General features: G+C 41.2%; 1 protein-coding gene across 3 annotated transcripts in view; it reads left to right on the forward strand.

The window, feature by feature from the left end:
• Nucleotides 1–18,445, forward strand: part of LOC141089507 (amine sulfotransferase-like) — a 315,569-nt gene that overhangs the window by 257,531 nt on the left and 39,593 nt on the right. The window lies entirely within an intron of this gene.

Below are 18,445 nucleotides of genomic sequence, written 5' to 3' on the forward strand. Positions count from 1 at the left end.
CCATCTACAGTAAAATGACAGCATGACACAACAGAATAGAATAGATAGAATAGATATAAAAATGTCAGTAACGAGGGGCGTGGCCTGACCAAGCTGAGGAGAGGACGCACAGCACAGCAGCTTTTCTTCCTCCCCACACTCCACTCCCCGTGGATTGGAAGGACTGGTGACCCCCTGGATCCCATAGACTGTACTCCTGCAGGAAGGAGGGAGCCTGACGGCCCTAGGAGAATCTGAGATGCCGGAGAGATTTCTTCCCCCCTTGCTGCACGGCTGGAGAGACTGACAAGGAGACGGTGGGGGCCCCTCTCTGAGGTACCGCTGCGGATTGCACCTATGGGGATTCTCACCTTAGTGTCCGGCCGGACGGTGCCCTGTCCCTCTGTCGGCCGCTGGTCTTTCCTTGTGCGCTGGCTTTTCGGTCGCGCCGTTGCACGCCTCTGGCCTGTTTTGTGGTCCCGGGAGGGAGCTGGTGCGGATCGGCTGGGAGCGGACAGAGCTGCTAGAAGCCAGTGACGCAGGGGGCACTGCTTGCTCCTTCTCCTGCAGCACCTCAAAGTCCGGACTGTCGTGAGGTGAAGCCGCTTCTTCCTGGAGGCTCCATGCTCTGTCCTGTCAGCGCCATTTTGGAGTTTAGGCCCCGGTCTGAGCGACCTGGTGCACCGGAGAGGCGGTAATCTCTGACACAGGGACACTGTCTGGGCACTCTGGACTGATCTTAGTCGCCGTGCCCACCCTGTGCATGCGGAGCTAGGAGAGAACCTGGACTGAGCTGAGTGCGAACCAGCTTATAGCTCCCCATATTATAGGACTGAAACAACACATATGTAAAAAGGGGAGCATTCCATAAAGGCGACTCTCTTTTATCAGCAACCACACTGTACCCACAACAACCCTTCTGAACGCTCTCTCATTTAATTGGGGACTGCATAACTTGGGTGTACTGCAACTCTTATCACAGAGGAACAATTTGAGGCTTTCCCCTCTAAAGCATAACGCTATTGGGCATTTGCGGTCTGCTGCCTGGGCTCGGGCCTTTGCCACCTGGGGGCGTGGTGCCCCTGTGCTGGCCGGGTCCAGGTTACTGGCGCGGTCGGTGTTGGGGATCCCCGTCCTGCATCACATAAATATCATTATCTATAACCTTTGGGCCGGTGCCTGACCCGTACCCACCTCCTGTGACAAATAAGGAAAGGGGAAGAGGGATATAAACCTATTTTAAATTTAAAAAAAAAAAAAAAAAGGCAACGATCCCATAAGCTTGCACTTCTATTTATGCGCTGTCTGAGGACAGTGGATCAAGTGGATAACAGTTCTCCACTGCCACCTAGTGACCTCTCTAGACATAACCTGAGGAACCCACTTCCAATGTAAACTACCTCTCTATGACCAGTTGTCTGTGAAATTATGAATAATTCCTAAATGACTTGATTTTGCCACAGTTCCTGATTGAGTTATATTTAAACCAGATTTAAAAAATGGGTAAATCCACCAAAATGCAAACTGAAGAGGTAGCCAAAAATACCAAAACCCCCAAGAAAGGTGAAGAAAAGGTGAGATCTAGAAAACAACTCTGGATATCCATTCCAGCAAATCAAATTCTGCACATAAACAAAGCTCCTCTTCTCTCATGCATGGTCTGATAGCGACGAGGAAGAAGACAATACATTTGAAGAAACAAGCCTCAAAGATTATATTAAAACCTTACCTACTACAGAATGCATAAGGAATCTCTTTAAAGACTTTACCCAAACCATTAAAGAAGAAATAGCAGATCTTAGAAAAGATGTCAAGCAGGTATACACAAGAGTGCAGACTCTGGAAGATACATGTGACCAGATAACCACACACTCTGAACATGTATCCGAAATTCTAATTGCTAATCAAAAGGAGAGCTTCCTACAAAAAAATTCATATAGATGACCTAGAGAACAGGTCAAGAAGAAACAATTTGAGAATCAGAGGTCTTCCGGAAAAAATCCTGGATAAAGACATTATATCTACTCTCATTAACATATTCAAGGACTTGTTGGGCAATGATGATTCTATATCTATATGCATTGAAAGGGCCCACAGAGTCTATAGGCCAAAAAATATAAGCCCAGACAAACCTAGGGATGTTCTTTGTTGTATACAAAGCTTTAAAACTAAAGAAGAAATCTATCAGGTGGTCTTCTCTTCCATCCTCCCAGTGGATGGCCATGGAACAAGGAGGTGGAATAAGATTCTGCAGGTGAACAACTGGCTACGTCGATGGTGCCGTCAGCAACGATTTGGATTTCTGGATCACGGAGTGAACTACTTATACGATGGACTACTTGCTAGAGATGGGGTGCACCTTACGAAGACTGGAAAGCATGTATTTGGAAGTCGCCTTGCTACACTTGTAAGGAGAGCTTTAAACTAGAACAACATGGGAAGGGAAGCAAAAGACCAGAAAAAGCCATACACCTGACAAATGCTATTGAGAACTCTGCTATTAGAAGTGGAAAGGAAGAACAAAGACGAAAGAATCTAATTAATAAAAATATTGGAGAAAGAGAAACCAATCACAAACTAAAATGTTTCTATACTAATGCACAAAGCATGGGCAACAAACAAGGAGAATTGGAACTACTAACACAGGAAAAGAAATATGATGTCATTGGAATCACTGAAACTTGGTGGGACAATACACATGATTGGAATACAAGACTAGAAGGATACAACTTATTTGCAAGAAACAGACTTGATAAACGAGGAGGGGGTGTCGCATTGTATGTTAGTAACGCGTATATCTGCACAGAGATTGAAGCTTCAGAGACTGGGAGTTCTGTGGAAACTGTTTGGGTAAGAATACAAGGACAGAACAATGGAAAGGACACCATTGTAGGCATTTACTACAGGCCGCCTGTGCAAGCTGAAGCTATGGATGAACTCTTTATGCATCAAATGGCCAAGTTCTCCAAAAAATATGACATAGTTGTCATGGGAGATTTCAACTATCCAGACATTTGTTGGGAATCTCTCTCAGGCAAAACTAACAGGTCAAGGAAATTCTTATCCTCTCTTGCTGACAACTTTATCTTCCAAAAGGTAAGGGAGAAAACAAGGGGAACTGCTACCTTGGATCTAATCCTTATAAACAGGGAGGAAATGGTTGAGGAGGTAAAAGTGGCTGGGACCCTAGGAGGTAGCGACCATGCTATTTTAGAATTTTGGATAACTAGAGGCGGAAGACCTGTGAAGACTCAGACGTCAAGGTTAGATTTCAGAAAGGCAGATTTTAAGGGATTCAGAAAGAGAATTGGAGGGATCCAATGGCTGGATATCCTTAAAGACAAAAATGTCCAGGAAGGATGGGAAATCTTGAAAAATGAAATTCTCAAAGCACAGTTGTTAACAATTCCGAAAAGAGGGAAGAATAGGAAGCAGTTAAGGAAACCAGGATGGATGAACACAGAACTTAAGCACATGCTAAAAAGGAAGAAAAAAATGTTTATAAAATGGAAAGAGGGAGGCATATCTAAAGAAGAATATAATGCTGTCTGCAGAACCTGCAGGGCACAAATCAGATTATCTAAAGCTGAAAATGAATTGAGGCTTGCAAGAGATGTCAAAAGCAATAATAAAGGATTTTGGGGATATGTCAAAAGTAAAAGAAAAGTCAAAGATGCTATAGGATTTTTACAGGATGAAAATGATGAATTGGTAAGACAGGATGTTGAGAAGGCTGAACTTTTAAATTCCTATTTTGCATCTGTTTTCTCTCAGAAAGGAAATGTAACATCAACTGTTATTCACTGTCCTATTAAGGGAATAGAAGAATCCAGGATATCTATAAACAGAAAGATAGTGAGGAAACACTTAGCTAGCCTAAATGAATTCAAGTCTCCAGGTCCAGATGAATTACACCCCAGAGTACTGAAGGAGATAGCAGAAGAAATTTTTGAACCCCTGTCTATAATCTTTGAAAATTCTTGGAGAACAGGAGAAGTGCCAGAAGACTGGAGAAGAGCAAATGTTGTTCCTATCTTCAAAAAGGGGAAGAAGGTGGACCCAGGTAACTATAGGCCGGTGAGTCTGACTTCTATACCAGGAAAGATCTTTGAACAAATTATTAAACAACATGTATGTCAATACCTGGATAAGAATGAAGTGATTAAACAGAGTCAGCATGGGTTTGTAACTAATAAGTCATGTCAGACTAACTTAATTTCCTTCTATGACGGTATCACTGATTGGGTGGATCAAGGAAATGCTGTAGATATAGTATATCTTGACTTCAGCAAAGCATTTGACAAAGTCTCTCATACAATCCTTATTGAAAAAATGATTAAGTATGGAATGGACAAGGCAACTGTTAGGTGGATTCATAACTGGCTTAGTGATCGGACCCAAAGAGTGGTCGTAAATGGCTGCACATCCAGTTGGAAGAATGTCTCAAGTGGGGTACCACAGGGCTCTGTCCTGGGCCCTGTATTGTTCAACATCTTTATCAACGATTTAGATGAAGGAATTGAGGGTAAACTGATTAAATTTGCTGATGACACAAAGCTAGGAGGGATAGCTAATACTAGAGAAGAGAGAGAGAGGATTCAAAAAGATTTAAATAAACTGGAGAAGTGGGCAGCAACTAACAGAATGGTTTTTAACAGGGAGAAATGCAAAGTACTACATCTGGGCAATAAAAATGGAAAAAGCATATATAGAATGGGAGGAATAGGGCTAAGTGACAGCACATGTGAAAAAGACTTGGGTATACTAATAGATCACAGACTGAATATGAGTCAACAGTGTGATGCAGCAGCAAAAAAGGCAAATGCAATTCTAGGATGTATTAACAGAAGCATACAGTCTAGATCACGTGAAGTCATTATTTCCCTCTACTCCTCTTTGGTCAGACCTCATCTGGAATATTGTGTCCAGTTTTGGGCACCACATTTTAAAAAAGACATCAACAAACTGGAGCAAGTTCAGAAAAGAGCGACCAGAATGGTGACCGGTCTGCAAACCCTGTCTTATGAGGAAAGGTTGCAGGATTTGGGAATGTTTAGTTTGCAAAAGAGAAGACTGAGAGGAGACTTAATAGCTGTCTACAAATATCTAAAGGGCTGTCACATTGTAGAAGGATCAACTTTATTCTCATTTGCACAAGGAAAGACTAGAAGCAATGGGATGAAACTGAATGGGAGGAGACACAGATTAGATATTAGAAAAAACTTTTTGACAGTTAGAGTGATCAATGAGTGGAACAGGCTGCCACGAGAAGTGGTGAGTTCTCCTTCAATGGAAGTCTTCAAACAGAGGCTGGACAGACATCTGACTGGGATGATTTAGCGAATCCTGCTTTGAGCAGGGGGTTGGACCAGATGGCCCAGGAGGTCCCTTCCAACTCTACGATTCTATGATTCTATGATTCTATGATTCTATGATTCTATCACAGATCAAAGCAAGCAGCTAAAATTGAATACGAGGACAATGAGATCCAAATCTTTCAAGACCTCTCAAAACTCACTCTGGACCTCAGAAGACAACTCCAGCCCCTGACTAGGACCCTCAGAGATAGAAACATAGCCTATAGATGGATGTTCCCATTTTGACAAAATCTATCTCTCTGGACAAAACCTGGATTATAAGAACACTTGAGGATCTACCCTTTGTCCTGAATAAGTTGGACCTTTCTCAACTTCAAATACCAGATTGGACATCGGCAGAAGAATTTCTCAAATTCCCGCCATTACCAACACATGAAAAATTGTCTAATACTACACCAAATAAGCCTAAGAAAATCAGAAAGTTGAATGCGGACATTAACAAAATGCCCAATGGAAGCAACAAAGATGGTGAAGGTTGAAAAGCTCTATTTCCAGAGGGAATGGTTTAGCTCTTTGAATCACGAACTCTTCACCGGTTTTGAATAATGTGTTTCCATGCTTGATTACTTTTTCTCTTTTTCACAAATTTATTGTGTTTAATAACATAAGCTAATCAACAGGAAATGTTTATTTTTTTATATAAACTGGTATCAATCCCAATAGAAGCAAGACTCAGTCAGGATTGGCACTTGCATTTTCTCTTTCTTTACTACGCCCTTCTCTTATCCTTTGCCCTGTCTTTTCTCTCTCCTTCTCCCCTTTTTTCCTTTGGCCTGTCTCTCCCTTTAGGCCTTTGACCATCAGATCCACGCCCCCTCAAATCTGGTGATTTTTTTTTGCTATCTCTTGTGGTTGGACACCATTGGGTACTTATCCAACCAGTAGCAAATTGTGAATTCAAGTCGGGTCGGTAATCCGTCCCGATTCTCTGGTTGACATGTTTTCTTCAAGCACGTTAATAACTGTTACCCCCAGTTGTAAGTTTTTTCCCTTAGGTCCTATTGGTAGCCTCCTGCACAATGTTTCCAACTATAAACCATACATATGGCCAATCTAAATATAGCAAATTTCAATGTTAAAGGCATAAATGTTCCAGAAAAAAGATCACAAATATTGAGACATCTAGAGAAGAACAAAGTAGATGTAATCTTTTTTCAAGAAACCCATTTCAGGAAAACATATACTCCCATAACCAAAAATAAAACATACACTAAATGGTATAACTCCACCTCTCCAAATAAAAAAAATAAAGGGGTTTCCATTGTTATTAACAAGAATCTCCCTTTTGTATTTAAAGATGCTTTTGTCAGCGCCGGGATTTTTCCTCTAATCACCAACCTCGGGTAAAGCTCATTTAGAGCTTCTCTTACCTAGGATCCTAGGAATGGAAACGTAAAAAAAAAGACACAGGAGGCTTGTCTTTCAAGTTAATCTCTCTCTTTATTAAGATGGGTACTTCTTTTATAGGATCGCAAAAGAGGAAATAGACAAATATAGACAATTTCCGTAATATTATGTAACAATTGCGAAATGGTGGATGGTTGGCAAAAACAATAGTTATATAACAGATATGACAAAATGATATATTATGTGTCTAATTGGGGATGACGGGAATATGGCACTTCCTCGATATCAATTTAACAATTCGTGGAACTGCATCCGGTAATACTAACAGGCCAAAATACTTGGCCTTGACATTTTAGACATTATTCTAAGAAAAGAGAGAATTTTGGAACTGACCACTTGGCAGAATTTTCTAACCACGTAGACAGATGATAACAATTAAAATAGTGTCATGGGTTACAAGTTGTTTTTCAGTTATTTTTCTGGTCTATAGAAACTAAGATTAACCATTTCTTTGACAACTCCCCTCTTTTTATCATTCTGTCTACCTACCTCTATCTATCCTTGCCTTTATCCAAGGCCTGCAAGATAACCCTACTTCACAAAATACACGGCTTGTCCTATGTATATCATGGGATACCAGTCCTGCTGCGTATCCATTCAGGTTATACCTGGAAATCAGACCTTCTTTCCCTACCTCTGTTCTACTTATTGCCCTATCTCAGAGGAATACAGATTTTATTGAGGGAAGTTATGTCTATTTTTTGAGTAACGTGTTAACGAGACATAATAAATTCATAATTATGGTAATATATTGTAACATATATTTTGATATATTGATATGTATATATATTTTATATCTTTATTCATTAGTAATTGTTAATCATTTAATCATTTGAAGTCCATAATGCATGTAATCTTCATCGTTGTAGTTCTTCCTGAAGTTCTTCTCTTTATCTTTGTTCAAACCAGTGGTTTTCCACAATGCATACAATCAGCCAAGTCCACTGACGTTTGCTTGTTGCAGAATATACATCTATGCTGAACAGTGGTTATAAAGGTTGTCATCACTTGTGTCTGATTGATTCCTGAATTGGCCTCAATTTTGGCACTACCTTTTCCTGGAAAACATTTACAATTAGAACCAAGAATTTTCCTTATGAGCAGAACAAATAGTCTTATTGTTACAGCAATAACCAATATTACAAAAACTGCTTGAATTAAAAAATGAATTATTCCTGATATCCATCCGCCTATCCCCTTAAACAGATTTAAAGGATTTAACCATGTGAGCCATTCAGGAAAGGGCAAATCTTCTAAGGCATTAACCTTTCGTATTCCTTCCTTGATCAGCCTGGCTTGTTCTATATCATGAGTAACTCTCATCAATCCAGATGGATCGATATAGTGACAGCATACGGGTCCCACTACCTGACAGAATCCCCCTTGAGATGCCGTAAGATAGTCAAGCACCATAGAATGTTGATTAGTTATAACAATGAGCTGTCTCATATAAGCAGATTCTACATTAATGGCATCAAATAGATACTCTGTCACATTATCAAAAATATCACCCAATTCTTCTATCATCTGAGCATTTCTTAAAGTTCCGAACATAACTCCCAAAGGACCAGTAAGAACCATCCCTGTCTTAAGGTACCATGGGGTATGCATTAGATGCTTAGGTGGCTGGGGTGAGGGTGCACTGCGTTTCGCTATCATGTGACCAGGAACATTTTTATAAGGAAAGTCATTCTCATTCCATACCCAGGTGGCTGGCTCTAATTTAGCTAGTGTACATGCACCTTCAGCTCCTTTAGGAATCCATCTATATGCATTACTTCCACAGACTACATAAACTCCTTTTGGTAATTCAAACTGAAATTCATTAAGGAAAGCTATCGCTATTGAAACCAACCGGGTAGTGTCAGTATAAAGGCACCAGGAATCATCTAAATCTGTAGTAACTGCCCTATAATATCGTAATGGTTGGCATTCCGGTTCTGTATTGAGGCTTATAGACATTTCAGCTGCTCCATCTCCATACTGACCTTCTCTGGTTTCTTCATCTACATGAACCGCCTCTCTTGCCGTGCACTGTGTTGTATTGCCATAAAGGAATGAATGATTCCTTGTCCAATTAGTATCATGTAGGAATCGTTCCAAACACACCTGGTCACTGCAAATTTGTTTATCTCCCAGAGAAAAGGGAGTTTTTATTGCAAAGCTAAGTTTTAGCTCCTGATCGAGCACTTTCCCTATATAATTTTTATCAGTAGCCTTGTTTCCCCAGTTTCCATCATATTCCTTAAATTCGAATAGATTGATCGGTCGTTTATCTACAGGTTCCTGTCTCCTAGTGAGATTTATTTGAAACCATGGCTGCTTTGTCCAACCTCTAATAGGCAAGGCAGCAGAGGTCTGACTCTGTTGTTCAGCCAGATTAAGGGCCCGCATTTCCCAACACCCTCCCCTGAACAGCTCCTCCTCTGTTAGTGGAGTTACGAAATATGGCATAGTTTTTGCAGCAATGGGGGCATGAGAACAAATCCAACAATTGGATAAATTTCGGACCTGGGCAATATAGCTATGGTACTGGACAAATTTATTAGCCCACTGTTTTGATACATCACTATCCCATGGTTCAAAAACATCATTATCTTTTTTACATTGCATAGACGACATCACAGTGAGGAGCAAGAATGGATAGTACTTCCCAAATTCCATCCTTCTTAGTTTCTGTGGAACTTCTTGCAGTGAGAAGCGTGAATCCAGGTGGTTTTTCCCTCCAGCTTAACAGATGTAGGCGTGGTCAGCTGGACCTGGTAGGGTCCTTCAAAGCGAGGATCCAGACTTTTCCTTAGATGCTTTCGCATCACCACCCAATCTCCAGGCTTAAGATCATGTGAGCCTGATAAGGAGGACGGATCTGGAAGGGAACTGAAAACACGTGCATGAATTTGCTGTAACACCTGTTGTAACGCGCCTACATAGGCCGTCATATTTGAATGAGAGGCCTGCATCTGCTGGGGAAAGTACAATCCTGTCTTGGGAGGGCTCCCAAACAACACTTCATATGGACTTAACCTTGTCTTTCGGTTGGGAGTTACCCTAACAGTGTACAATGCAATGGGAAGACACTCAGTCCATGGTTTACCTGTCTCTGCCATTGCCTTTTGAATTTTCAATTTCAGTGTACCATTTAACCTTTCCACCCTGCCACTACTCTGAGGGTGATAGGGAGTATGAAAAGATTGTTCTATCCCCAAGGCTCGAGTGATTCCTTGGCACACCTGTGAAGTAAAGTGACTACCTCGGTCACTTTCGATTACCTCTGGTACTCCAAATCTACAAACAACTTCTGATATCAACTTTTTAACCACAGTACGTGCATTTGCATGAGCACAAGGCCATGCTTCTGGCCAATTTGAGAAAAGATCCACACATACCAGCACATATTCATAGTTGCCTACCCTTGGAAGCTGAATGAAATCAATCTGCAGTCGCTGAAAAGGGTACAATGGCCTCGGGGTGCACTTTAGTGGCACCTTTACTGTTTTTCCCACATTGTGGCATGCGCAGATTACACATCCCTGTACGAATTTTGCAGCAGCATAATGGAACCCTGGTGCGACCCAACTTGCTTTTACCTGACTTACCATTCCATCCTTGGATTGATGGGTTATTCCGTGGGAGAGGGAGCACACCATAGGGTACAGTGCCCTGGGCAAACAATACCTATCATCCACTCTCCACAATCCATCTTCTTCCTTCGCACCTGAGTGCCTTTGCCATCCCTCCTTTTCTGGTGCAGAGGCCTGATCTTGCAGGTTCTGAAGTAATTGTAGATCCACCTCCCCCGACACCTGTACAGTGTATGTTCCTGCGGGAAGAGGGAATAAAGCAGCAGCCTTGGCTGCAATATCAGCTCGGTTATTACCTTCAGCTTCCTTAGTGCGCTCCTTTGTGTGAGCTTGCACTTTTACTACAGCAACTTTCTTAGGCAGCTCCAATGCTCTAAGGAGCTGGGCCACCAATTCTGCATTTTTAATGGGCTTACCAGAGGAACCAACAAACTTTCTGCTCTTCCATATGGGACCATAATCATGGCATATGCCAAATGCATAGCGGCTATCTGTGAAGATATTTGCTGTCAAATGTTCAGCGATTACACACGCCTCAGCGAGTGCTTTCAATTCAGCTTCCTGTGCAGACATTTCGGCTGGCAGTGCTTCACTCTTTACCACCTCATGCTGATCTACAATTGCATATCCTGTATAAGGTACACCATTTTGATAATACCGTGATCGGTCTACATACAACTCTAAGTCTGCATTAGAAATTGGTGTCTCCTGCACATTGGCAAGTGGTTGTGTTTCCGCCTCCATAAGCTCAAAGCAGTCATGCTGAGCTTCAATTAATTCTGAATCATCAGTATCTGGCAGCAAAGTAGCGGGGTTCAAAACTGTACACCTTTTTATAGTCACATTTGGGGGTGTAAGCAGAGCCACTTCATACTTTGTTAACCTATTCATGGACAAATGTTTTGTCCTTGCCTGGAGCAGTAGCTCCTGCACAGAGTGTGGTACCAGAATTTCCAAGGGATTATCTAGCACCAAGTCTGCAACTTTTTCCTTCAGTATTGCACAAGCTGCGACTGCTCTGATGCATGTTGGTGCTCCCTGTGCTACTGTGTCAAGTTTGGCTGAATAATATCCTAGGGGGCGATGCTTCCCTCCATGTTGTTGTGTAAGCACCCCTTTAGCATGTCCCCCTGATTCATGACAGTACAAACGGAAAGGCAGGGCATAGTTTGGGATTCCTAGGGCCGGTGCAGAGACGATGGCTTCCTTCAGATTTTGGAACCCCTCTTTGGCTTCCGAGGTCAGCTGGTACGGCTGCCCTTTATTACATGAGGATAACACGTCAAAGAGAGGCTGCATCATTTGCGATGCAGCAGGAATCCGTTCTCTGCAGTAACCAATCAATCCCAAAAATGTTCTCAGTGCAGTATTTGAGGTAGGCTCAATGGCTTGGCTTATGGCCTTTTTCCTCTGTAAAGTTATATGTTTTAATTGGAATGAAATGCAATGTCCCAAGAAAATGACCTTTTCCTTCGCTATCTGTAATTTGTCCTTTGACACCTTGCATCCTTCATGATACAAGAATATCAGTAATGAAGCAGTTTCCTTTAGACACACTTGCCTATCTGGGGTACAAAGAAGCAAGTCATCCACGTACTGTATCAACTGCACATCTTCCCTTTCAGGGTGCCAAGAAAGAAGGATTCCTGCCATTGCCTCGGAAAATACAGAAGGGGAAGTAGCTCCCCCTTGAGGCAGTCGTGTCCAACAGTACTGCTTGCCAGCATGTGTAAAAGCAAACAGCATTTGGCTTTCTTCGTCAATTGGCACCGAAAAAAAAGCATTGCTTAGATCAATAACAGTAAAACATTTTGCATTACTTGGAATCTGATTCAACAAGGTATGAGGATTTGGCACAATAGGTATGTCCACTATCATTAGTTTGTTAATTTCCCTTAAATCATGTACCATCCGGTACACCGCAGGTTGCCCTGCCACAGTCTGCTGCTTCTTTATCGGAAAAAGAGGTGTATTAAAAATGGATTTTTTCTCCTTTAGTATACCTGCCTTCAGATAGGTGGATACCTGTGCAGAAATAGCCTCAGTTTGTTCTTTACTCAGCGGATATTGTCGAATCCGTACTGGTACAGCTCCTGGTTTCAACTTAATAGAAACAGGTGTTATTTTTAACAAACCCACATCTGTCTTATCTTTTACACATAGTGCAGCTGGAATTTGCTCAAGCATCTGCAGTATCTCCTCATCTTGCTCAACCTGTTGTTTTTCCTGTTCTTCTAACCGCATCATGGACATCACCGTGGACATTGCTTCTTCCGATAAAGGGCCTGAAACAGTAATTCCCTTTTTTCCAAATTTAATGATTGCATTGACAGCATTTAAAATATCAGCTCCTATCAAATTCAGGGGGCATTTTTCTGATACTAACAATTGGGCACATAAGTCAGTAGTTTGAGCTATTCGTACATTCATAGGTTCTGTCTCATACAAAGGATGAACCACTCCCTCTGCTCCTATTCCCTTCACCGTTTTCCCTGTCATGAATCGTTGTGGCATATCTTGTTTTCTTATAATAGTACGGCTCGCCCCCGTATCAATTAAACATTTCAATTGCTTCCCATTGGGAAGTTGTAATTGGGTTGTGGCCCTTGGACCATCCCTAGGGGGAACCACTATTACAGAATCATATTGGGGGCTGCCAAGTTCCTAATCTGACAAATTTCCTGCCTCATCAGTTGCTACCAATGAAACACGAGTCTGCTCTGGGTTAGTTGTTCTATTCCTGAAACAATTCCTTTTGAGGTGCCCTCTCTGGCCACATTCATAGCAAAGCCCTTTCCGTCTGCACTCCTCTGGGTCTATTACCACATCTCTCCTTTTTCTGTCTCCTCCCGCAGCTCTGTTATGTATGCCTGATGCTTGGACCGCAGTTCTGACAGCATTATTAAAGGCATCAGGAGGTATATTTACCATGACAGGCACCGGCTTCTGCTGTTTTTTTACTTTGCGATTATTAATTTGGGCTTCTATCCCCCGGAATACAGGAAGAGAATTCTCCAAGGTAGCAAATACACATTCAGGTCTTACTTTCATCACTTCAGCTCTCAAGTCCTCTCTTTATCCAGTTATAAACATGCTTTTCAGAAACCTAGCTTCCCTAGGATTTTTCAGGTCATAGTCATGGTCTGTGAACGCTGCTGCACACCTTGCATGGAATTTGTCAATAGGTTCATCTGGTTCTTGAAATACTTCAGGCAACCCTGAGGTCAACTCTTCTGTTAGCTGCTTGGCTACTACGTGTAACCTTGCTGTAAACTGTCGCCCTGATTCTCTAGTTTTCTTATCCTCTGGAACTTCACGTATCGTATTAACATCTGCCGGGACTGCCCTCACCTTCTCAAGCAAAGGCACTCCAGCCGATATTCGACACAGTGGTTCCAGATCATTCCAGGCTGCGTCATAATTATCAGCTACCCCTTCTACTGCTCTATAAAATCCTAAGGGATTCTTGTAGGGATCGGGGAAGCTGGTTGCCATGGCTAACTGTTCAGATCTACTCCATGGCTTATACCACGTAGTGGTATCTACTTTTCCCTCATCCTCTCCGTCATCTGTTGGTCTGCTCGTAGTCTGAGTTATCACAGGGAAGCTGCTGACTGTGGCTTTTCTCTCAGCCCTACTGCAAAAATCACATTCTATCTTCCCTTTCTCCTGTGGCTTATTACACCTATTACAAATCCAAGTAAGGGATCTCATAGCTCTATTTGAATAACCCTGAGTATCCTCACTTTGCTGGTGTTTGTCCTCACATCTCCACTCATTATTTTCCCTAATCAACTTTAGCTTAGCCACCTGTGAACTACCTTGGGAGGGACTGGGTGTCATTTGCAATCTAAAATCATCCCCACTTCCCCCTGAAACCTCCCGTCCTCCCTGTCCAGAACTTTTTATTGGGGTGGAAAAACTATCTAGGGATTCCCTTGGAAGTGCAGGGTATTGATTTGTAACCGAATATGTAGGAGGAGAAGATTCAAAAGTAAAGGGGCTCTTTTGCCTCTGCATTGGAGATGCAGGAGGAATCATTCTCTCCCCCACATACTGAATAAATGGGGTCCCTGGTGTCTGATAAATCACTGGTATCTGACCAGAACGGAGTCCTGACATATGAAAATCTGGTGGAGACAAAAATGATGGTGAAGAAAAATAAGGCACAGTACTAGCCGTCGCTGCTTCAGTGGACATAGATTCTATGTCCTTTCCACTAATGATTCTTTCCCTTATAGGGCTACAACTACTTGTAACTTTCGAATCACTGACTGAGACTTCTTCTCTCTCACTCAAAGGGGCGGAGGGAGCCGTGGACACACACTGTCTTTGTAAAGGAGGGGCTGTTGCTTGTCCCTGCGCTGTTGGATTTCTCCCTCTTCTATTCTGGGCAAACTCACTCTCGTCATCATCATTATCAGTATTAAAATATGGATCATGCTGCTCAGCCGTTCTCATCCAAGCAGCCACTTGTTCCTCATAACCATGCCTCTCGATCCACTTATCATGCTCTTTGCTAAATCGTTTCCATCTCTCAATGTCTAAACACCCATTCTCCGGCATCCCTGCTTGCTTTAAAATTTTTGTAGCATTTTTAACCGCTTTTTGCCCATGTTCCAAGCGCACCAGATCCCTCATTTTATATCTTGGATCTGTGTTTCGTCCTAGCCTGGTAAACTTAGTGCCCATAGCAAAAAGCTATCTAAATCAGAAGCTGTCAAGGTCAGCCACCTCCTATCTTCAGCTCTGTCTGTCTGTTTCAGAAACTGTCAAGGTCGGCTATTCCTATCTTCAGTTCTGACTGTCTATATCGGAAACCGTCACGGTCAGCTACTCCTATCTTCAGTTCCGATATCTAGCAGGATCCCACTGGTCGATTATGATGTCCAGCAGTCTCTGCTTCTAAAGTAACAAGCTGAACTTGTACTTTCTGTTCTGCCCTGATTCTACTACACACCTTGTAGAACAGGTAACTATAAGTTGCTACAAACAATATTATTCCAAAAGCAAGCCCTACATATTCCTTATACATCAGAATCAGATCCTGAGTTTTCACTAGACTCTGAGCATGTCAAATCTATTCCTGAGTCTATTTCAGAGAGATCAAAATAGTATTCATGTGAGACTATATCTTGCCACCTTGGCATGTACCATCTAGTCTCTAAGATGTATGACCAACTTTTCAATAATGCATGAGGGTGTGGCACTATATGACAGAAAAATACTCGGTACAATTTATTTGCTCTTCTGTACTGATGAGGAACAACTGGCGTTAAATGTACTCTTTCCAAAAACCAATCAGACCTTAATCTTCTCACCCTTTTTTGACAAATCGTAACTGAACACAAACAACTTTCACACGGCATGTACAAGTAACACGTACACTTCACAAACTAGTATTCATCTCAAAGTGTCTCAAAGCCACCGGACAGTAACTGGCTCCTGTACTTCCAAATCTTCGCAATATCTCTGCTATCTCACAATTGACCGGGGTATCTCGAGGCACTCTAAAATGAATATTTATAGTCAAAATATACACTCTCACAGATCCAAGCCAGGTTATGGCAGCCCACCAGCCAACTCCTCCCGTGATTTTTCCCTCAGTCTTCCAGTGACGTGGGGTCGCATCTGTCTGCAAACTCTTTATAACTATACTTTGAACACACTGAGCACAGGACATTTATCAACCAATTCTTATCCTTTTACTACTTAGCTTATTCTTTCTACTACTTAGCTTATTCTTTCTACTACTTAGCAACTAGCCGAGCAACAAAAACACATAATAACATAATCCACCAACCAAAGAAAAAACCAGAATAGCAATCAAAGTGAGAAGGGTGGAACATGTATAACACAACATTACTTTCTATTTTCAGTTCTGCCTTCTACATATAACACCCATTCAACTCACACACCTTTCAAGATTTAAGATCATTCATAAGAAAATTTTTAGCAGCACTTCTGATCTGTTGCCCGGTCTTGTACTGGCAATACAATATCAAGCACACAAAATTAGAATGTTAGGATGGTTAGTATTTTTAGACAGATAAACAAATACAAATATACAACCACAAACAATACAAACTACATTAAAGCCAAGAAACAAAAGATTAAAGCCAAGGAACAAAAGAAACAAAACAAGCAAAAAAATTAAAAAAAACTTAAAATAAAAAAATAAAACAAACCTTAATTTTTGTTACCCGAGGGGATTCCCATTCAAAGATCCAGACAGACTGACCTACCTACCCTGTCTTAGGGAGACAAGAAAGGATGCGAGCCAAAATGGCTCACGTACCCGGGTCTCCTTTCTGTTCTCCCCCCGACAGAGCAAGGCAATCCTTTTCAGTCCAAATTGATAGTTAAAGGGGAATTCAATCTCGCTACGGGCCTCCAAGTTTGTCAGCACCGGGATTTTTCCTCTAATCACCAACCTCGGGTAAAGCTCATTTAGAGCTTCTCTTACCTAGGATCCTAGGAATGGAGACGTAAAAAAAAAGACACAGGAGGCTTGTCTTTCAAGTTAATCTCTCTCTTTATTAAGATGGGTACTTCTTTTATAGGATCGCAAAAGAGGAAATAGACAAATATAGACAATTTCCGTAATATTATGTAACAATTGCGAAATGGTGGATGGTTGGCAAAAACAATAGTTATATAACAGATATGACAAAATGATATATTATGTGTCTAATTGGGGATGACGGGAATATGGCACTTCCTCGATATCAATTTAACAATTCGTGGAACTGCATCCGGTAATACTAACAGGCCAAAATACTTGGCCTTGACATTTTAGACATTATTCTAAGAAAAGAGAGAATTTTGGAACTGACCACTTGGCAGAATTTTCTAACCACGTAGACAGATGATAACAATTAAAATAGTGTCATGGGTTACAAGTTGTTTTTCAGTTATTTTTCTGGTCTATAGAAACTAAGATTAACCATTTCGTTGACACTTTACATGATGGAGACAGGAGATACCTTTTTCTGAAATGTATGATCTACAACAGGATTTACACTTTAATCAATATTTATGCCCCGAATGTGAATCACCTTCCCTTTTTCAAGAAAATATTTCAGCTTTTTAACGACTTTGTTGAAGGCGTACCAATTCTAGGAGGCGATTTCAATATTCCCCTACACCCCCCTCTTGATACCTCTAATGGGCAATCATCCATACCACATAAAACAATAAGGCACATAAAAAAAGCACTGATAGATCTTTTCCTACTGGATATATGGAGAATAATACACCCCTCAACAAGAGATTATTTGTTTTTCTCGTCAGTATATAAAAAATACTCCAGAATCGACTATCTATTCATACCACATGATTTAATAAGCTTAGTTAAAAAGACCTCTTACGATAATTTAATATATTTGGATCATGCCCCATTGCTCACCAACATTATCCTAAGTAACACAAAAAGACGCGCTTTTAATTGGAAACGTAATAACAATTTAATTTACGATACTAAGCCTCAAGAGTCCATAAGGAAGACTATTAAACAATTTTTTTTGGAGAATAGTAGTAATGACATCTCTGACTGTAACGTTTGGGAAGCACACAAAGCGGTGCTCAGGGGTTATCTTTTAGAATTGGGCTCTAAGAAAAAAAAGAAAGAGAGAAACTCACAGCCTCATTACTATCCCAAATAAAAGTATTAGAGGAGAATCACAAAATCACTCAAGAAGCCTACTTAGAAAAAGATCTTTTTAGACTTAGAGCAGAACTCAGAGAACTATTGAGACAAGAATCTGAAAAATACTTGCAATACTCAAGATTCAAAATATACACACAGGCGAATAAGTGTGGTAAGAATTTGGCGAATCTGGTTAAAAAGAAAATTAACGCAGCTTATATACAAAAGATTAAAGATTCGCGAGATCAAATACATTAAAAAACAGAGGAAATAGCAGATATTTTTAGCTTATTCTCTTCAAACCTTTACAATCTAAAAACAAAATATTCTACAGATCCGAAAAGGAAAGCTGAACTCATGAATAAGAACCTACAAACAATAGACCTACCTAAACTAACACCCCAGCAAATACATTCCCTAGATAACCCAATCACAATGGATGAACTTGAATT

This window comes from Dendrobates tinctorius, unplaced genomic scaffold (genome assembly GCF_039654945.1).
Source record: "Dendrobates tinctorius isolate UK_male_01 unplaced genomic scaffold, ASM3965494v1 ptg000046l, whole genome shotgun sequence".
Classification (NCBI taxonomy): domain Eukaryota; kingdom Metazoa; phylum Chordata; class Amphibia; order Anura; family Dendrobatidae; genus Dendrobates; species Dendrobates tinctorius.